This window comes from Pocillopora verrucosa, chromosome 11 (assembly GCF_036669915.1).
Source record: "Pocillopora verrucosa isolate sample1 chromosome 11, ASM3666991v2, whole genome shotgun sequence".
Taxonomy (NCBI): domain Eukaryota; kingdom Metazoa; phylum Cnidaria; class Anthozoa; order Scleractinia; family Pocilloporidae; genus Pocillopora; species Pocillopora verrucosa.
Window position 1 is genome coordinate 7779782 of NC_089322.1, and position 23139 is coordinate 7802920.

Consider the following 23139-nt stretch of genomic DNA (forward strand, 5'->3'; position numbering starts at 1 on the left):
AGCCAATGTCGTATCTAAAAACACAGCACGTCGACTAATAATACTTTAAGACTCTTAGAAATATACGGCGATACTGCACACTAAAATGTCTTCAAGATATATATCGTTGTGTTTTCATTTTAGCCTGTTTTAACAAAAATGTCTTACACCTGAATGTAAAAAAGCATATTGGAGTTATGCACATATAATTATATTAAAAAGGCCAGCGACTCCTTCTGTATTTTTCTTATAATTTGTTTCAAAGCTTGAGAAACTTGAAGGTTCGACAGCCATCAATGAGGCAAAAATCAAATGCGGTCTTTGCTGCAAGTCGTACTCCGTTCAACTTGACAGAAAGACGGCAGCAAAAATATCATTTTTCAAAACAAGTAAGTATTTTTGTGACAACGACAGTATTTGCGCTTTGCTAAATAATCGCTTTTAATTTACCTTTAAGAACTTTTATTATAAATTTAATAACGTCCTTTAATCAGGTTATAGTGTCAGAATTTCCACGTGATCCGACTTCAATGAGGTAACACCATACACGGTGTCCCACTCAGCAATCCTGTAAAACAGCGGATATTTATTTTAAATTGTTACTTTTATATTGAAGCTTAAAAGTTTAGTTGTATGTACGCATGTGTTTGTAAACTGTCTTTTTCTTTTGTTGTTATAGCCCACTTCAATGCATGTCAAAAAAAGAGAGGAGCCGGAGTTAAGGGAGTAAAAATGTTAGAGAACTTCTTTACCAAAGAAGCTGCAAAATGTTTACCTGAACCTACAGGCTTATTCTGACCGTATCAAATGACGATGAACAGGATCAATATGACTGCGCGGACGCAATTGTTTCTGAGAAGTAATGTCGCTATTCTATGACTTTTGTTACAGTGTACGTTAGTTTATGTCACAGTCGTTTGTTTATTTCCTGGATGTGATTGCTTATTGCTACACCTACGAACTGTTCAGAGAAGGGCGAATAAGCTAGGTTTGGTAAACCTTGATAGTTTTTGATTATCGACTAGACGACGTATTACAGCGAATAGTTTTTAATTAAATGTGAAATGTCTAGGAAATAAAAGTCAATAAACATCTATTTACCAGATGCTCTCAAGAGTTCAGTGCAACGTGTTCTTTTATACAGTGCTATATAATAAGTAAACCATGAACCTGCGAAGATTAACGACTTGATCAGTCAACAAATCAGTTTCATAACGTAGCAGATGGCCACTAGGATACATTGACTAAGAAACTACTTCAAGAAAATTTTAGGACCTAGGCGACCTAGTGTTTTTCATTTACAGTGAAAGTGATGACTTTGATATCGGTAGTCCATCAGCTACAGCTTTCCCAGCTGACTTGGAAGAGGAAGACTGCGGTGGAGAAATAATAGAACGCGGTTCTGTTGAGTTCGAAGGCGGGAAAAGCGAAGTCCCTACCTCAAATGACGAAGACGACACTGAGGATCTTACAGCTGATGATCTGATATCCTGTACTGTGTAAGTTTTACCAATGAACTTTGTTGCTTTTGTTATACCCGCATTGGATGAGTGCATGTGTTTCATTATCACAGGGCACAGTTCTACTGACAGCCCACAATACCTTACTAAATATAGTCTGTAAAAGGTTACAATTGCCCGAGGTAAAATTTAATCTAACTGTTTTTTCTTTGTTGGGCTCCACAGATGCGTAGAGAGGGCTCATCCATTGGCCGAAAGGTTAAATAAACTAATCAAAGAAGGAAAGATTCCCGAGGAATGTCTATTTTACGGAATAGTTACAATCTAAATTGACTTGGTAATCAATAAATAGTCATAAGATAAGCCTCTAGTCTTTTTATTGCAGATATTAAATAGAGTGTTTTACATTATGTTCGATACAACTTATTGTGTTTGGAAATTGTGACAAAAATTAAACGCTCATACGTGCTCTCATTTCGTCAAGTTTTTAAACAAGCATTCCATTTTGCCATAGCAAAATTGTTTCCGTTTACCACCGTACGCACCCTTTAAATGGCGTTTTTTTTCTCATACAAATCGAATACACTTAAGAAAATTATTAATTTGATTAACTCACACTCTATTAAGACGGTTCTCTCCGTTTATGACAAAAGCCTTTGATACTAAGAGCAAAATGTTAAATATCAATAACAATGCAATCGCTTGTTTTCAAATAAAAGTAACTTGAAAGTTGAACAAATCACCAGAAGTGATGCAATATCTAATTTAAAGAAGATACTTCGTTAAGTGATACCTCAGTGCTAATTAATACCACACGACTAATTCATTACCGAACTACAAAATATTACCAAATTTCAGGAGATCTCTTACTAGGTCTGCCACAAAAAAATTTACTGAATGGTTTCACAAAACAACAATGAAAAGTTTGCAAAGTACAGCTATCTGCATAAACGAGCTGTTTTTCAAGTTGGTTGTTTTTTGTTTCTTACTTTCTTTCTCTTCTGATTTTATCGATAACGGAAGTTTAATTCATATCTATCCAATTTTCCTTATTCTGAAACAGATTAAATTATTTATTATTAGCATTCTTTGAGAATTAATTCATTGTTTTTTTTGTGCTTTTATTATTATCATTTTGTTAATCAATGACAAAGCTTTCCCATATTCTTCTAATACTTATATGGAGAGAAATTTAACTAACACAAACCTACACTGACTTAGTTTAGCACTGAGAAGGAACGATTATGTACCCTAACGACGGTCACTGGCCCATTTTCCCAATCTCTTAGCAGAGGCCGTCTTTGTAACTTCTTCACTTGGTCCTGCGTCTTCATTTCCGAGATCTTCAACCCTGGAGTATTTTGCCTTGTCATAAGCGCCCAAGTTAAGAAGTTCCACGTATGTTTTAGGAAAAAAGTAACAAATGAGGGTAATACATTAGCTGCAGAGCGCTAAAACACTGAAAAGTCAAGCTGAAAAGTGCGATCACTTCCCCGGCGTACTGAAAATCTCTTTGGTTTAAAGTCGCGGATATACTAAGTGAGTTTCCTATTTCCTCTCTGAAAATAGAGAAGTTGCAAGTAGGTGGGTAGAACTGACCAGATTTATGCCCTGAGGACGATAACAACCGCCATAAATATCAGAAGGAGCCAGCGAGTTGAAATGCCCGTAAATGGCCTGACGGGCTGGAAAATGTCTCTTACCAGAAGTATGAATGGTCTCAGCTGAAGCTTTTATAAAGCGACCGGAAATAAAACCAAAGCTACTAAGTATTGCTCCCAACACATGGGGCAAGGTAAGAAGTTTGAAAAGCTTTCGAGTCTTTAAAAAGCAAAAAATATGAGGAAGTTGTCAATTCTAGAAACAAACCTCTTCACGAATGTATTTGTCCATTCTTTGTCGCAGGCTTTCAAAAGGAGGACGGAAGTCAGGGTTACGGTTCCAGCACCTTTTTATGATATCATACCTGAAATTTAACAATCATGGTATACTCTTAACTACCTTTTTATGGATTGTGTAAAGAATACCAGTAAGGTCCTCCTACTGGAATCTTTGATTAAAAATAGTATAGGCAATGGTTAAGGTTTGTCCTTTTATTGAAAATAGTATAGGCAATGGTTTAGGCATGTTCTGGGACGTTGAACATATCACACTACTACACTCGCTCTGATGTTTTTCCAATACATTTTAATGTCATAATTGTCCACACCGCATCTCGCTGAATACGGTATGCTCCTGGTTCACATTCACATAACGGAAACCTACTGATATGATTGTAGTTCAGTTGCTTTATTGCAAAGATTTCAGCAATGAGAACGGTAAAATATGTCGTCTTGGATCTTAGGTTATTTTTAGGAACACGTTGGTATTATGATAAAAAATTGCAACTCACAGTTTGTTATCAACATGATCGGGCTTTGGCATCTGATATCCCTTGGTGACCTCTGCAACCACCATACCTTCTGACCATCCGTCGTACGGAATTCCTCCTGTCAAAGGATAAGGACAAATGCATGTCACATTTCTTAATTTATCAACTCTACAGAGACCGTGTCACAACTAAGTTACAGGAAGGAACATTACGTAAGAACTAAAGAATTAGCTTAAAGAATTTTACAGTGATGAATGGCCAAGGAGTAAGTAAAAACAAATCTTTATTAAAATAATAGTAATTAAAATAGCATCACTTCTATAGCGCTTGCGCATTGCTGTTCTAAGCGTTAAATGTATTGACTGAACATAGCTTGGCTTACCAAGGGTAACTATCTCATACAGAACGATTCCATAGGACCACCTGGCAAGAGCATATCAGAAATATTCTACAATTAATCGCTGAGTGAATTTTGAACGTGAATTGACAAAGAAAAATCCAAAGATAGTAATTTCGTTAGTTTGGTGGATTAATATACATATCTACACATACACATCACTCAAGGTAGAAAGTCCAGCAAGTTCTCCCAGCAGAATCTCTGGTGCAGTCCATTTGATTGGCAAACATCCCTGGAGAAACAACCAATAAACGTTTGCCGTACAAAACTTATGTCCTTTTTTTTTTCAAAGCCATCTTTAAAAAATTATGAAGCTGCATAATGTAAATATGTTTCAATGAGAAAAGAAAGCTAAATTTCTGGTTCCCTTATAGGTCAATCTAATGTTAGCCTTCGTAAAGCTGTCACGGAAAACAGAAAATGTAACTCCTTTCGCGAGACTTTACAAAAAACGTTAATGAAATTGACATATCCCGATGCCCAGGCCAGAGTATTCATTCTGTTTATTTCTACCTCTGTTTTGTTTTGTTTCTTTCTTTTAATTCAAAGTGAGCTATGAAACCCTGTTGGTAGTCGAGGTACATTAACATTGTGCAGAGAATATGCTTACGCTTACAACTTTTTTCCAGAAAAACCCCGCACTGAAGCAACAAAAAAATGTTTTCTACCTTTTTGGCATTTCCATGGCCATACTTGAAGCTTTGATATGCCATACCAAAGTCTGTCACTTTGCAAACATAGTTTTTGTCAAGGAGAACGTTTCGAGCCGCCAGGTCACGATGGATAATCTATCAGAAGGTAAGGAGCCAGAATATAAAAGCTAAGAAACGATAGGTTTATATAGTGCAGCGGTGAATCAAACGTCTGAGTATATTCGAACGAAAAAAGGGCTCAAACTAAGTCGGCCCCATATAATGATTTAATGCTGACAAAACCAAGATTTCTATTTTTTTTATTAAAAAGAAAATTTTACAACAGCGAAAATAACGTTAGTGATAACAATAATAATGATAACATGAATAACTATGCTAATAATCATAATAATTATGATAATAAAATGAAATCTAGAAATGGTAAACCAACAGAAGACCCGTTGTGTTCCAAAAAAGAAAAACACAGATGGTTCTCTCTTTACCTTAGTTTCCTTTTACAGATTTCTAGGGAGTTCCATTTTTCCCTTTATTTTTTTTAAGTGTCGCAATAAGGTTTGTACATGAATATATATATATATATATATATATATATATATATATATATATATATATATATTTGTCATAGTCTATCTTTGCGGCATGGTGCTCCATGCGTTCGCATCAATAAGACTTAACTTTTCTGTGACTCTGAGTTTCACGCTTACGCGACATTAGACAGATTTTAGAACTCTGGGTCACAGAAAGTTATGTCTCAGTGATAAGGTCAACCCTCATATATATATATATATATATATATATATATATATATATATATATAATAAACCTTGATTATAGTCTATCCTTGCGGTATGGCGCTCGATGCGTTCGCAAAGCGCGGAATATCTGAAAGTTGGACAAATCAATAGGACATAACTTTACGAGTTTACAGATCTTGATCTGTCTGATGATCGCGTAAGTGTGAAACTCAGAGTCACAGAAAAGTTATATCTTATGGATTTGTCCAACTTTCATATATATATATATATATATAAATAAATATTATGAGAGGAAAAAACGACGCAACTACATATATATATATATATGTATATTATATATATATATGTATATATATATATATATATATATATATATATTATTCACACCACTTTTTGTCTGATGATCGCGTAAGTGTGAAACTCAGAGTCAGAGAAAAGTTGTCTTATTGATTTGTCCAACTTTCAGATATATATATATATATATATATTATGTATGTGTATATATATATATATATATATATTATTCACTCTACTTTCGAACAGCAAAAATGAAGCATCAGCGCATACTCGATCTTTGACAGCTACATAAGCTTAATTTTATACCATTCCAGATAATCATAGCTTTTGACTTATTTTGTTGACATATACTGTGACCTGTTAATGTCAACAAAAAGCATCATGGCTAAAAAAGGTCTTAGAGGTTTTATCTAAATTCAAAAGGACTCAAATATGTTGGCCAAAATCCGAGCTATTGAAAAATAAAAAGTTTAAATCTCTGAAAGATTTTTCTGAGTTAGAATTGACACGTGAAAAGTAATCTACTTACTCCTCGCGTTCCAAGGAACACCATGCCGGCGGCGATTTGTTTGGCAAACATCACAAGATCGTAGTTGGTCAAATCCTGGGCTCTTCCCTCACCAAGATAATACCGATCCCTCACCCCTCGGCATTTTCTCAGGTAACCAAGCAGGTCACCACATGGCATGTACTCCATGATGAGTATTGGGTGAACTTAAGTGACGTAAAACAAAAGAAAAAGTAAATAAACCCCACGTCAAGGCTCCTTACTGTATATATAAAAAGAAAAATTTCCCGATGACTTTCTTCATAAGCAGTTTAGCCTACACGAAGGACTCATTTTTCGTTATCAACCCTCATCAAAATTTACTTTTAAAAATTTGCCATAGGTTAAAAAGCCGGTTAGCCCATTTAACGAGATTTCAGGCTATCCGATCGAGATCTTAGCAAACTGCCGATGGATTCATGCTCTTGGAGAAAAACAGTCTAGTTGCCAAAAAAAAAAAAGAAACTTCGTTCCATTAACATTTTGTTAACGGAACTTATGTTAAGAGGTCCTGAGAGGGTTTATTTAGCATTTGTACCATCGTTAATAACATATACCTAGAAAAGATGCTGTACGCTTAGTACTTACTTTCTTTCGTAACACAGCCCATGAACTTTACAATGTTTGGCGGAACGTTTTCACCGATAAGTTTCCCCAGCTCAATTTCCCTCATCAGACATATCCTTCCTTCCTCTCCAGCAGTGGCTACAACAAAAGTATAAATTAATTCAGACACATTCTGATTAATGCATTTGTTCCACGCAAGTTCAAGCCAGAAAGAATCCGGAAGAGTTACAAACCTCGCATCTTCCTATTACCGTTTGAATGATAATTTTCGCAGCTAGCAGATTGCCCAACTCTCTGACCTCAGCCACGGCTGAGTTGACAGTGAGTACAAAGGCCGAATCGAAACCAGTTGAGGTTTGAATCCTATCAATAGTTCTTGCTTTCTTTAGTTTTACTATCAATGCAGATGCTTGACTTTGGTTCGGTAAATGTCTTTTGACAGCGAAAAGCACCGTGTAGTCAGTCTGTTAGACTGCCTCCTTCAACCCGGGATAATCAGTCACTAATAAGGGGAATAGGTCCAAAGGAAGGAAAAAAAAGCCTACTGGATTCAGCAGCGGATCAAGAGGAAGGAACCAACGTATTTGCAACACCCCCCGGGGGGGGGGGGAATGTTGCGCATTGTGACCTTTTACACCACTTGTTGGAAACAAGAATTATTGCAGCAAACTGGTTTATTATCTTCTTTGTTTTTTTGCTCCTCCCCCCGCCTTCTCTTTTTGTTTCCCGCGCGTAGCCTTGAGTGAAGAAGAGGGGGTTGTGCGTTGGTCGGGAAGTAATTTTGGACCACCCCTTCCCTCCCCCACCCCCTCCCCAAATAAAACATATTTATCAATAGAACACATTTAAGGAGGCTTACGCGTGAAACATTTAGCGGCCACTGTCCGATTTCCAGGTTGTCCATTTGGTGAACTCAGGAGAGCTCTCCACACGGCTCCGAACGCCCCTCGTCCAATGACATCTTGTAGCAGGACACGGTTCACCGCAACCTCCCACTCATCTACCTCCGTATTCAATGGCTCCATCTGAATTGCCTGCTCTTGATCAGGACTAAATATAGGAAATCAACTTTGTATACTTTCAGGTTAAAAAAAAAGAAAAGAGAAATCAGAGGGTAAAAAAATTGATTTGGCGGGATAACTTGATTGGCGAGATAATCTCTCTTCCCGATAGTGAGAAAACAATGTTTTTACAAAACCAGGAGCATAGATTTTTACAAAACATATTAGTAATTATTGTTATTTAAGTACACTTTGTTAATCGGATGAAGTTCAACATTACTTTCGTCGTTTGTTAAAATTAAACAAGAAACAGTTTGTTTTAAAATCAGAAATTTTCCGCGCATTTCATTTTTTTTAAAGTAATTAATCTATGAATTAATCTAACCGGAAATAGATGGAAGATACTAATGAGATTAAGAAATTAAACAAAGGAACTAATGAAGCGGATTCTAACAACACTTTATGAATGTTAATAATGCATCATAAACGCGATAAGCACGATAAAAGTAAAGGCACTGCGTCATCATGGTAATGGTGTAGTTTTTTTTTCTTTTTTCGATGAATTTGATGAATAAAAGTTAAAATAGTTGACTTACAGAGCCATAGCTGCAATTCCAAATGATGAAATAAAGGGATAAAGAAGGTAAAGCTTTGCATTAATTCATTAAATCGAATATTCTAATAAAATTTCTGTGTAATGGCAGTATAATTTGAATTTGCACAAATTAGGAATGACTTGATATTTGCTGAGTTTATAATTGTTATCAAACATATACAGATGTGAAAAAACTCTACAATTAGCATTTTTTGGCCGGACGCGAGTAATTCATATAAAATATCTCTACTCTTAGACTCTAGCTCAGTGTTCCCCATCCCTCCCAGCAGACATGTTAAATAAGTTTAAACATTTCCTTCTTTTACTTTCAGACAAAGAAATCTGAAATAACACGGAAAAATTGACGTCACCCGTCCTTCGACGCTTGCAGAAATACCAGACAATTAGCGAAATGACAGTTGCTACCACCACCGATCCACCAATGTAATACCACGAAGTGTTGAAACTTTGCATAGCTCGGGGCACTTGCTTAGCTGATTGTGTAAGATAAATATATGGCCATTAGACAAATCTCGACGGTAGTAAAAGTACTAACAAAATTCAAGTTTTACACCATAATGGTGTATCAGTCTTTGCTCTTTCGGATGGTGAGTCTCCGTCTTTTTTCCAAGTTACATTTATTGTTTTGCTAATCACAAAAACAGTTCTATTTAAATTTGGCTTAAACTTCAAAACCAAACGCTTTGTCAAGTTAAAAGTTTGATTAATGACATAATCTACAATATAGGATTTACCTGTGACATCGATCCAGAAGGAAGATTTTGCTTCGCCATAATCATTTCTAGCAGTACATTCATAATAGCCTTTATCTTCAAACGTCACTTGTCTAATAACCAAGGTGTTGTTTTTACTAAGTAGCACTCCATCCTTGGTCCAGTTGACAGATACTTGTGGATCACCTCTCAAATAACACTCTTTTGTAAATGTGGAGTCCAATGCAATGATGAGATTTCTTGACTCATTACTAACACGAGGTGGAACTGCAAAGTAAGGGTGTAAACACAAATTACAAAATTAGAAACCACCCAGCCCCCCCCCCCACCCACCCGCAAAAAGAAAAAATAATAAATAACAAAAAAGAAGAAGAGGAAGAAAATGAACCACTTTTTGATCATATCAAACAAATCCTTCCAAAAACCATGTCAGTCAGGCTATATTACTAACTTAGCCATGAAATCATCAAATTGTAAGAGTGGGAACAAAGGAACAATTGTAAAGACTTTCCAGTTCTTCGCAATGAATAACTAACCTGGTCCTCACTGGTGAATCAGTCGTAGATAATAGCTGAAAGCCCTTGCATTTTTTAATTTTTCTGATAGTTTTCCACAATTACCTTATCCTTAGCTCAGACCCAGACACCTTAATCTAGAGTCGGGCCCACTGACTATTGATCCACACTCTGTAGACATATCAATTGCATGACTGATTTATAATACAGTTGTGAGCTTTACAAACACACCCTTTACAGAAATGTCAATGTCTTTGGTAGAAATGCCTGCTTCATTCTCTGCCTTACAAGTGTACCGCCCTTCGTCCTCCTTTTTTATCTCAGAAAAGAAGAGAGACAAACTCTGTCCTTGCAATGTATTATTCTTGAACCAGGTGATCTGTGGTTCAGGCCGACCCGCCACAACTTTACACGTCAAGTTTACACTGCTTCCTTCTATGATGCGATCGCTTGCTCCAGAAATATCCACTTTTGGTCGAACTAAAAGGTAAATTAATAACATTTTCTTGGAAAATCGGATGTATTCCTATATCATTTACACTGAATACATTAGACGACGTAACTTAATGAACATTTGATGATGACAGTACTAGTAGCGCTTAGTATGAAGTATAATCGTTTGTCAGATCGCGAACCTTTCGAACTTCGTATTGAGGGCGCAGCCATGGGGAGTCTGGTGTCCGCCGTTATTGCTAATCTCCACATAAAGAGTCATAGGAGCAATCGATAACCTTATCATCTTACCAGCGAAGGATCTGGAAACGCTATGTATATGACCCATTCACAATCTTGGTTCGCGAAAACGCTGATAGCTTCCCACAGCATTTGAAGAACCGAAAGCATGCCATTCACTTCACTGATGTTACAGATAGTAACAATACACCCGCCATCCATGGCGCTGCATCTTTAAAACAAGAGCCCGTGGTTTACAAGATTCCATGTAGGTACGGCAAAGTTTACATCAGCGGAACAGGCAGACCTATGGAAGTGAGGTTAAACGAGCAATATCGCAGATCGAGAAACGACATGCCAAGACAGGCCTTTGCAGTTTCAGAAGACACCTGGAAACCACCTCCTTTGGACTGAAGTAGAGTTCATTGAAAGTGATCCTATTATTATAAATGCAGGGTAAAAGAGGCCATCCATATAAGACTTTGCCTGTTAGGACATAAATTGGACATTGGGGCAGACATCCCAGAAACATGGATGCTGACCACAAGAAACACAAAACAGGATAACTTTGCGACAGCGGACTTCGGAAGAACATTTGGTCAAAGTGTGCCAATCGAAGCCTGTGTGGGATTCCAGCCAATCACAGCCAAACAGAGAGTTTCATAAGGTCATGCATATCTACCAACCTTATAGCACGAAGAAGACACAATATGCAGTCAAAAAGTCGCGATCCATATCCAAAGTGACTTAATGGCCAGACAAACGATTATACTGCATTCAGAAAGTGAATTTGTCACTACGACCAACCGAAGTCGACTAAGGCACATTACCAGTTTGAAAAGAAACTATAAACTTTATCAAAGGGCACTTAATTTGAGTTATGACGAGGAACTACACCTAGACAAATAACCTAAGTATAATTTTTTTAACATGACACCCTACTTTCAAACAACTAAAACAAACGAACATATTCACGATAAAATGTCGCCTCACATAGCTGCGAATATGAACACCGAAAAGGTTTTGAAATTGAGTAAATTAAATTAATCACATTTGAAGACCTGAATTTATGACCTTCTATATATTATTTCATTGGTCCCTCACCTATAACTCTCACTAGTATGTCTTTATCTTTGCTTGTAACCCTCTTTGCTCCTTTAGTTTGTTTCATGGTACAAGTGAATGTTCCATTGTCTTTAGGCTTTACAGGACCAATACGCAGGCTGCCACTGGATAATGGAGTGAATCGTTTCGGGTCTAAGGGCTTTCCTCCTTTCTTACTCCAAGAAATCTGGGGATTTGGTTTTCCATCAGCACTACAGCTTATAATGCCAGACTCGTACGCAATAAAGGTTTGTTGGTCCAACGTCTTTTCAGTAAATCTTGCTGTTGAAAGGAGTAATGAAAAGTACTAATATCGTAGCTACACTTTTGAAAGGTCAGAGGTGTACTTGTCTTGCATGACATTGTCATGCATGTTAAGCCTATTTCTACAATATAAGAAGATTTGTTTTTTCATACCATTAATGTAGACAATGTTATATTGAACATATTCCAATCTCTGGCATTCATATATTCCTCCATCAGACAGCTGTACATCATCAATGAACAGATCACCATTGTCTCCAGCCCTGATTCTTTGAGAAGTAGAGTTTGTTATTTCAAGCTTTCGCCCATTGATGACCCATCTAGCGTGATTGGTTTTATTGTTTATAGAGCAATGAAGCTTTTCTCTGCTGCCAATATCAAAATAGAGTTCAACTCCTTTCAACACATTCTTGTTCTCTGCAAAAAAAATGGTCCGGTGTGGAAGGTTTTGTCAAAATAAGTCAAATTTTGTGTAATTAACACAGTGACTACAAGAAGAGATAGAAAAATTGAATATATTTACCTGTACTAAAGCTTAACTTGAGAAATTTTTTAACTTATCGTACTGAAAACTAAGTTACATTACTCCAAACAAAGTCATATCAGCCATTATTAAAGTAATGTAACCTTTATATCGCATCCAAAATGGTTATGTCACCCATTAAAAAAAATCAGGTAACCCTTAACTGAAGTCAAGTGATTTTATGAGCAGTCATATTACATTCATGAAAGTCGTGTACACCCTAGCTAACGTCATTTCACCTCAAGGCCAAGCTGAATCATCTAAAAGGAGGGTAAGATTCTTAAGAGCTAATGTCAACATGCATCAGACAAGCAACGGCAAGTCACCCAAAATTTCCTTTCACTCCAACTTTCATATTTTGTAGACAATGTGTCCTAATAATTGTGGTGTAGTTTCTTTGTGAAAATATATTTTAGTTTTCGAGAAATTTTTTTTTTCGTTCAACCGCTCAAATATGCAAATTTCACACCGTGAATATTGCCCTCATGTAACGAATTTATTTGACATCCGATATTTCTGTCGACAAAATCCTTTGTTTTATCATCTTAACTTAATCCTCTCATTATTGAAGCTAGCAAAAAAATATTTATTTTTTGGTGAATATTTTGTCCGACATACTTCCTCTATGTCGAAAAGTAGCACCAAAACAAAGACAGTTTAAACAATGACCGATATGATAGAATCTACTGAGCTTCTACAAAAAAAATCAAAGTGCTCTGTGAGCAAACTCGTGAATTGACAGATAATTTACATGATTTTTTGGATTATGTTTTATGTTATCTGGTTTAGGGAATTTTGTGGTTGATTGTCATATTTAGAGTACGAGCAGTAGTTCAGTGTTCGCTAATGTAGCAATGAAACAAAGTAACGTTGGGATAAGAAGGCATTACAATTGAAATGATCATGCTATTACATTTGACAAAGGTGAATGATGTCATGTGTTTTAAACATATATCGTTTTTGTTTCTGGTTCAAAAGAAAAGGTTGGAAGTAAATGTGGGTGAAAAGTGAAAATTACTGTCTATCATTGTAAATATTGGAAAATCAAGGCAATGCTGTCTTAATGGAAACATTATGATTCCTTCTTTATCAAATGAGTTAAACGGGAACGAGTTTTGAGTGATATAACTAAGCCCAGACTGCCACCGTCATTTTGGATTTCCGCTTGGGTAGATTTTGGTCACGTGCTAGGCAACGCATAATCAAGAACAAGATAGAATTTCATTTCAGGCTATTTATCAATTCTGTGGTGTATAACTTTCCGCATTTTAGTACGTAATATTTATTTGAATCTTCAAACTGTCTTGGAACTTAAAAGAAAATTGTTCTTTAAAATTCACTGAAAATCGGTAGCCAAAATTATTTGTTTAGGTGTTATTTGATTTTCGTGTTAACCTGTAATCTCGTCAGTCGCCGGCACCTTTTGTTGATTCATACAGAAAAAACACACGATACGAAATGTAATGATCGATTTTGTCCCAATCTCACGCCATAACAGAAGAGCTTTTGAAAACCTGTAAACTCCGAGCGCTTCGGAGTAAGTGATATTTTTTAATGAGTCTTCGGATTGTTTTCAAGTTCAAGGATTGTAAATTACAATTTTATAAAAAACGAGGGTTGTTCTCTTATTTCAGTGTGAATCCTCGCACGCCTACCAGTCGCTGGCGCCGCTTGTTGAAACTAAAACGAAAAATATAAACTGTTTTAAGATTATCATTGGCTTCTTTTTCAACCCACCCCTATTCTTAGTAACAAAGGTCCCCATTTCGTTTGTTTATTACTCGCCAAAAACTATCAAATGCACTCAAAAGCCTAAAATCGAAAAAAAGTTTACAGGAATCGACCAATCGAGCGAGTGAGCATGCGCGCAAGAGCGAGTTAAAAAGGATGGTTATAAAGTTACTGTAAAAATTTCCTTGTGTTTTTGTGTTGTTCTATCGTGAGACGAACTCAAAGTCCAGCAAAATTTGCTTACTTTTCGCCACCGTTTATTGGCATAAATCACTACAATTTGTAAAAAAATCTAACATAACACTCTTACCTTGTTTATTTATGATTTTATGAGACCAATAAGCTCTTTCGGTTACTATATTACGCTTCGGTATTACTTCTTGCCAGGAGGCCAGGTCTTAAGTTGTGTCACGCAATAATTGATCCCAACACAAATGGATATTTACCCTGTATGAAGATTTTTTTTATGTTGAATTGACAATATTTGAATGTCACTTTTGTGGCCACTAATCGTTGTTTCAGTAGCAGCGTAGCAGTTAAAAGCGGGTTGTTAGGTGCTGACAGGGTGGGTATTGACCGTAATTTTGCACAAGATGGTATTATGAATTTTCCAGAAGTCTTGTGCACTATCTGTGATACACGCTTTTTGTCATGAACGCAACCCCGGCTAGGCGGGTTACCCCACCTTGAGACGTTTACATGGCAAATTGTCACCCCGGCTGACAGGGTTACCCTATCTGGCAGACCGGGCAACCCGCCCAGGCGGGTCACCCCACCTATCATGTAAACATGATCAAAATAAAATAAGAAATTGTCGGGACAGGCGACTTGAGGTCCCCCACCTCAATGTAAACACACCCTAAATTTAGTGCCGGACTTTGAGTTCGTCTCACCATAGAACAACATAAATACACAAGGACATTTTTACAGTAACTTTATAACCATCCATTTGCCTTTTAAAGCTTGAAGCTCAGTAGATTCTGTCATATCGGTCATTGTTAAAACTGTCTTTGTTTTGGTGCTACTTTTCGACATAGGAAAAGTATGTCGGACAATGATATTCACCAAAAAGTACATATTTTTTGCCAGCTTCAATAATGACAGGGGATTAAGTTTAGATGATAAAACAAAGGATTATGTTGACAGGATTATCGAAGGTCGAGTAAATTCGTTACATGAAGTCACACAACAGGGTGAAAATTTGCATATTTGAGCGGTCGAACGAAAAAAATAATTTCTCGAAAACTGAAATGCATTTTCACAAAAAAACTACACCACAATTATTAGGATATATTGGGCTACAAAGTATGCGAAATATAAAATATAAAGTATAAAATCTGCGAACAGTTATATGCTTGTCCGCGAGTTATACTTCAGCAGAATGTTTTGAGAAATGGTCTTCTGGTCATCTGTGTATCTCAATTTACTCTGATTTCCCTCTACTTTAGAAGGTCAATGGGAAGAAGATTGACAACACGAAAACCAGCATAACTAATCACACCTAAAAATTTAGTTGCTTACTTGGTTGACACAACGCTTGAGAACCCTTGTCATCCGATTGACATTGAGGTGGAATATTTAACTTCCCATCAATGCGATCGCATAATGCAAGTTCAAACTCTTCTCCGGTGCAAGAGACATCGGACATTGCAAAAGGTATTCCCTCAGCCTTTATGTCTGACCCAATAAATTCCGCCAAAGCCTCTTCAAAGCCAAGTTGACGACAAATAACTTTGACATCATGAAGGTCCCATTTATTCTTACATATCTTTGCCCATTTCCCCTTGTAAAACACTTCCACTCTTCCTCCATACTCCACATTTGCGCCATTCAAGCGAACAGGGACTTATGAAATTACAAAAAGTTCAATCCGTTAAGATGGAAAACACTAATTATCAAGAATCAAGAATGGCTATAAATCACGAAATGATAAATAGTTCATGCCAGTCTAAGTGTTTTGTTTTAAGGGAAATTCTGGGTGCAAATTATTCATTATTCGACGTTGGCCGCATCGTTCGTTGTCACGATGTGGTTCCTCGCTGCAATGTTTTACGACAAACCTCTTTTTCATTGCTTCGTAACTGATTTTAACTTGTAAACTAGATATTTTTTTCAAAATATTTGGAAACATTCAAGACATGTTTTCTTTGCCCGAAAACGTTTACTTTCGGAGAACACAAAAGGGTAATTTACATTTTAAACTAGAACCTCATTTTTAAAGCATTTCTCACGGAATAATCTAGAAAACTGCGCAGCTAGGTTCTTCTCTCGGCAGTAATTCAACTATAATCGTCTTAGGGTGTAAACAATAGAAACTCACTAGATTTTTAGCGATATATACCTTTTTAGAACCTAAAAGATACCCGAAGATGAACAATCATTGATCTCGGGAAAGTTTTCTTCCCTGGAGTGTGAGTAAATCTATCAAGTTACCATCTTTGGAGATTATGTGGATATTACATGAGTGCAATTTATTATTACCTTTGCAAAATTGATGTTACTTTTTCAAGTTGTGTTGACATGTGGTGGGGATGGTAAAGTTGTAGTGGTGGACATCTCGGAAGCATTGCCACGTTCTGGGTACCATGTGCCATTAGCATACACAACGTTGCTATAGTAGCCCATGGCCATGCAGGTTGAATTTTCATCTGCTTCATCCCATTGACTGGTACAAAGCTTTGCCAGCTGCTGTTTGAGAATATCTTCATAGTACCGACAGATGGGTTCTTCTCTGTTTCAAAACGCAGGGGAAATTCTTCAAGTGTTAAAAAAATAAATTGATAAATAAGGATAAAGATAAACAACATTAACTACTCCAGCATAGGTAAATTATTGTGTTGATGATGTCCCCATATAATTACCTAGTAACAGTAGTTCTTGCTTTGTTGAAATATTTCTTTTCAGTTTATGGTGGAAGAATTTCCTTTCTAGCTAACATGATTTTCTTTGCCAGCAGGTCAATGCCAAAATGCTCTTTAGCAACTGAGGCCCTCGCATTTTTAAACATCTTTCTTATCATTATATGATAGTTAGCATTACCGCATTAGCTAAAAAGGTATTGCTTACGGGCAGTCCAACGAAATTTGTAATCGCCATTGCGCAGATAGTGCAGACTTCTTACAGAGCGACCACAAATATCAGCGAAAGCTTGCTCCGAGAATTTAGTACCTATATTGTAGTACTAATGATAGTGGAGACTTGTTTTGTTTCTTTCAAGAAAAGCATAGTGAATTCCATACATATACAGAGTTTGTGCATTCATGAAGGATTTCTCACTTATAATGAACTCCTAAATTTTGAAGTTTGTATGTTACCTTCTTGGCAACTGAACATGTTGTTACAGTCTCTTAGCATTGCTCCGGTCCCATCGCAGTTTTTTCCCACCATATGCTGGTTCTGGATTGGCGCATTCTCTCTGTCTTGTTTGTATACCACCACCTGGCTTGGTACAGATACTCCAGGAGTTCCACTCACTCCAGCCACCATCCACTAACAATGTTGTAAACAAAAACATTTGATAAAAAAGCACAGACGACGTGTTTGGATCATCTAACAAAAGTTAAAAGTATGTAAGAGAGTGGTGCAGTCTATATTTCTACCTTTCTCTATAATTACTTTTAATGCTTATGTTAACATTTGGTTACGGTAGACTCATTGATTTGGTATTCGGCGCGATGCCGTAGGGTTTTGCAATAAACTTATCGAGACACACTTGTAAGAGCAAAAATATAATTTGAAGGCGATAATGCGATGGGGAATCCGTGCCGGTCTGTCTTTACTTGATTCTAATGTTGATAGTTTCCAGACAGACCCCGTCCTTTATGTGAAAACACTCTGACGTGTATAATCAGTTAATGTACAAATGCACGATACACAAACTATAGCTTAAAAACAACATTTTAAGCCCCTCCTTTTTGGGGGAACGGAAACAAACACTACGGGAAACCGTAACAAATTTCAATTATGAGTCTTAGTAGCTTTTCGAGCGAATTATGCAGCAGAAAAGGCCTTCCTAACAACTCACTCTCACCTTCAGATCGGGTGAGATCGAAATGGCCTGTCTCCTTATTGGTTTCCTAACCAACATCAAAGACCAATAGGAATAATGGAAACTCGATCCTCAAGCCTAACGATCTACGTATAAAAAGTCACAGAAGCAATTTCCACTCGGGAACGGAATTGAGAACACCACTCTACCTTTCCCTGAAAGACCTTGCTATTGCAACACCATCTTCAAACAAAAGCTGAAGAGACTCGTGAAGAGTCGAAACCGTCGATATTGTTGTAGCCACTATAAACAGTTGCACTAATGTCCGCCTTTGACAACTCTCTTACGAATACTTTACCAAAGTCTTGGTGAAGAAGACAAAACTATATCTCACGAGAAAAAACGTGTAAATAGGCAACCGCTCAAAGGAAAGCACTCGGCGAACATTATAAAAAATACAATGAAAAAATAGTCAAATTAAGAATGAGATTCTGACTCTAGAGAGCTTATTTATACACTTAAAAATAAAATAGATGGAAATTATAAGTGTGCTTGTTAGGCAGTATACTATCTAGATTGACGATGAATAAATACGTGGGCAGACATTATGACTAATTTATTCATACCCCGCGAGCACGCGTTGATACGGGAACTTTAGAATGTGATGCAATCATGCGCGAGTAACGCAACGATGACATGACAATCCTCCCGTCGCCAAAAAAAAACATATATCATACCTATAAATACAACAAATATTTCTCCGAAGTCCAAGACAAAATTAATGTGACCCATTGTTTTCAATAATAACAAGATAATAACAAGAAAACAGACGAAAAAATGGACAAAAGGAAGGGCCCTGAGGATATGGAGTGCTCTTGTGAGGTTGTACTCTGTCAGCCCACTTCTCTATTAAGGTTCGGTTGTCCATTAAACTTCTTTGGCTTTCGGTCATTGTCTGTCAACCAACTTACTGGGATGGCCGTGGCGGGCAAATATGGGCTTTGGTGAGCACGAAGATGGTAGATTGAGTGTTTATCAGCTGTTCCAACTCATAGAAATCACTGTAATGGTCTACGGTGACTAGGTACTGCTTTTGTTGGAACTCAAATAGATCTTGCGAGATGAACTACCAAGGTCGTGTAGGGACAGGAGGGGATAGTATGATCAGTGGCAGCTTGCTTTCCACACTGGGAAAGCAGGCCGCCACTTTGCTCAGCATACTTGGTCTGAGAGAGGTAGGGACGATGGCGAGTAGAATTAAGAAGAATAGCATTTACAATGCTGAGTTCTTCGCGAACCGTTGAGGGGTTAATGCTGCAGCAAGTGCATGATGATGTGGCATTGCGTAGTTGCTCGCGAGTGATATCGATAGGGCGCTGAGGTGGGGGTCCAAGCGAGCAAGATGAACGTGAAACATAGGAAGGTGTCCGACATGAATGGATTGACGGCTTCGTCTTGACATGGGGCTCTGGATACGGTGTCTGCTAAATGCAAGAGAGAACCTTTTCTGTACACAACAGTAAAGTCGTAACGCTGTAGGAGAAGCAAAATCCTCTGCAGAAATTTAGGCGCTAAGGTGAGGTCCTTTGAAGATCGACTGAAGTGGTTGGTGGTCTGTGTAGACTCTGTGTTGGATTGGCCAGGCACTCCTTTTCGATTTGTGCATAGCGCTTCTCGGTAGTGGTTAGGCCTTTTGCTGTACGCAATTGATCGTAGAAGACTCGTCAAGGGCGCTGCTACTGTCTGGTTTGATGGGTTGTAAGAGGGCAGCTCCTTGGCCATAGTCTGAGGTGTCCACTTGAAGTTACGTCAAAGTATGCCAGGCATGCTGCAGAGGTGGCTAGGACTTTTGCTGAATCAAAGGTTTGCTGGTGCCTTGTTGACCATAGGGACGGCATGTCCTTTTTGCTGAGGTTTCATTGAAGTTGGGTGACGCTGCTAAGTTGGGAGGTTTTGCCATTGAAGTTGGGAGCCCCTAAGAATTGATGCACTGCTTGGCTTTCGTTTGGAGTGGGCATGGCGATTATAGCTTTAATTGTGACAGGGTTGGGCTGGAGGCCATCCATAGTGGTAACATGGCTCATGAAGGTGGCTTTGCAAATAAGGAATTTCACCTTGTTGACATTCAGCTTGACATGACATTGTTCAAATCCCTCAAGCACGGCGATAAGGGTGCGGTCGTGGTCCATTGGACGTCATTGTCGCCGCAGCCAGGGATTAAGATGCCTTCGGCGATGCTAAAGCTTAGGAGGCCATCAAGCACCATATGAATTTGGCGCTGCCATCCTTTGGATGCAGAGGAATATGCCAAATGGTTGCTTAGTCCATCTGTAGTGACCCCATGATGTGAACATTGTGGTCATCGGAGATGATCTCAAGAACAAGGGTATGTTTTGCCTATTTGACATCTATTCCTTCCATGCAGCTTGTGGATGTTTTCTTCCAAGGTGGAGATGATATACTTTGGACATCGAATGGCTTTATTGAGGGTCTGAGGTACGTTGTCCTGATTGCTCGCGTTCGCGTACGCCGCGGAACAACCTTGGAAAAACAGACGCAGAATGTTGCTTAACCAAAAACAGGCAGATAGAAAGAGAAGATTGGTGAAAGAATTATAGAATATGTCATTCATGTGCGACTGTTTAAACTCGTTTTGAAAACAGTTTTTTCAAATTTCTTTCAAATTTCTAGTTCCCAGAGATAACAAAGACTGGAAAATTTTTAGTGAGGAAATAAAAGGCGGACGTGTATTTTATAATGATGACCCTACATAGTTGATTACTGAAATTGTATGTAGTTCCTTATACAACTTACCTTTGATATTACTGTCACAACAGAGCGAGCCACAGTTCCTACTTGTTACGTGCTTCACAAGAATATCACCACTGTCCTCTTCCACAACACCAATAAGAGCCAGTTTACTCTTTCTCCTATCTAATTCGGTATTTATAATTGCTCTTTCTGTTATTGGGTCTCCATCTTTTTTTCCACTTTATACTTAGTGTTTCTTTGTTGACTTTGCAGGTTAATATGAGGGCCTCTCCTTTCGTAAGTGCTGTGTTTGTCTCTGTAACAACTTGAGCTGAGGCTTTTCCTGCGTTAAAAAGAGGAAATTCAGCTGCATTAGAAACACTCCAAAAAACAAACAAAACAAAAAAACATGGAAACAAAACGATTCAAATGCGATCTTTTATAGGAAAGCTTTTGGACAGGTTGCTTTAAATGAAAAAAAAAAAGAAAAAAATTGCCTGTTTCCTTGTGAGTTTCGTGAGGTTTTCGAAAGAGTTTCAGAACAAGCTTGAAGCCCTCATGTTTTAAATATCATGGTTACTGTTTCACACCGCCCAGATCCTCCGCTGAACTTCTAAATTAAAGTCTTTATGATGTTCCATCTTCTCTTGTTCTTTTTTCTGCACCCTTGTTGTCAAAAGGACCCCACAAGTGAGTCATGCAACACGAAGTTTTTTCTTTTCCAGCTCTGCGGTATCGGGTGTGATTTCAAGTAGATGATCGTCCGTCTAAATTCTAAAGTACTACAACAACTTCATTAGGTGGTTTTCTATCGCTTCCTGAGGAGAGTGGACTTACTACATTTTCTCAAGCTGACACTGTTAAATTTCCATGGAAAATTGTGGATATCAGAGACGGAACTAGAATCAAGAGCTGTTATGACAATTAAATCGATAGAGAATACTCAATGGAAAGTCTGTCCGTATGGCATTTTAACGCACGAGTTCGTAGTATTGGAAATCGAACAGGTGTGCGCAGCGAATCAATGAGATTTCTGGTACAAACCGACTCGCTCTTTCTCTTTCCTCTTTTGCTCTGCATACTTCCTATTCCGCATAACTCTCCACAGAGGTTCCTAAGTCATCTTTTGAAAGGAATTTGATTTAATAAACAGTCCTGAAAGCCGATTTTTATAATGTTACAGACGGAAACTATGCCAGTGAAAGATTGATAAGAATAACACGCTTTATGGGTGAAAAAGCACGATACGCGGTTCCTCACACGTAAAAAAAGCGATGTGCGCCATTTGATTGCCTCTCGGCTTCATGGACCAGTTGGGAAGACCATTTTACTTAATGCTTTTTCAGTGTGTAAATCCGTAAATCTTGACTCTGTGATATTCTCCATCCTCATTGGCTAAGTCACATTGCGATTTAAAAAAAGGCATAAATCAACCTTGTGGATGGATGTAAGAGAATTGAGGGTGCGAAGGAACTCTTTCGAATGCTTAATCACTATTCGACCTCCGATTTCGGTCACGGATAGAGCGTATTCGCTTTAAGTAGTTTCCTCTGTTTTAGTTTTGTTGTTCAATGTAGAGAATATCATTATGTGTCGTATGTAACTTTGGCTTTTGCGTCTTGCTTCGTTTTTGCTTTCTTCTGAGATTCTGGATCTCTCCGTCTCGGAAGTCACTTCTACAGATTTTTCCAGTTTGGGAGTACATTGCATATCGTCAAGTATTTCGAATCAATCAACTCTCTATAGCACCATCACCTGTCCTTTTTCCTTGGCGTTTCTTTCCTACTCAGATCTACCCAGTTCTTTGCGTGTGTAATCATGAAGATCCAAGGACAAAGTATTAAGCATTGATATCACCAGTTTTTTGAAGGTCAGGCCCCGGTCGCTCGAAGGGATAAAAACTCTATCTGGTGGATAACGCTATACGTTTTACTATCACACATTGACCGGATAAATATTTAACCGTTAGATAGCGTGATCTGCCTCCTCCACAAATGGGCCGAGTTTGCCTAAATTCTCTTCGCGCTGTTCCGTTTCTCCGTCACTATTGCCCATGGATTTACAAGTTCATTTTTTTGTCTTAATTTCTTCTCTCCCTTTTCTCTTCTTCATCTTATCATTATCATCATTATCATCGTCATTATCAACGTCATCATCGTCGTCGTTATCATCATCATCATCATCATCATCATCACCATCATCATCACCATCATCAATATCATTATAACTGAACTT

General features: G+C 37.8%; 2 pseudogenes; both read right to left on the reverse strand.

The window, feature by feature from the left end:
* LOC136284123 (fibroblast growth factor receptor 1-like) overlaps positions 1-23139 on the reverse strand; it is a 159982-nt pseudogene that overhangs the window by 133029 nt on the left and 3814 nt on the right.
* Positions 1857-16873, reverse strand: LOC131800264 (fibroblast growth factor receptor homolog 1-like; annotated as a pseudogene).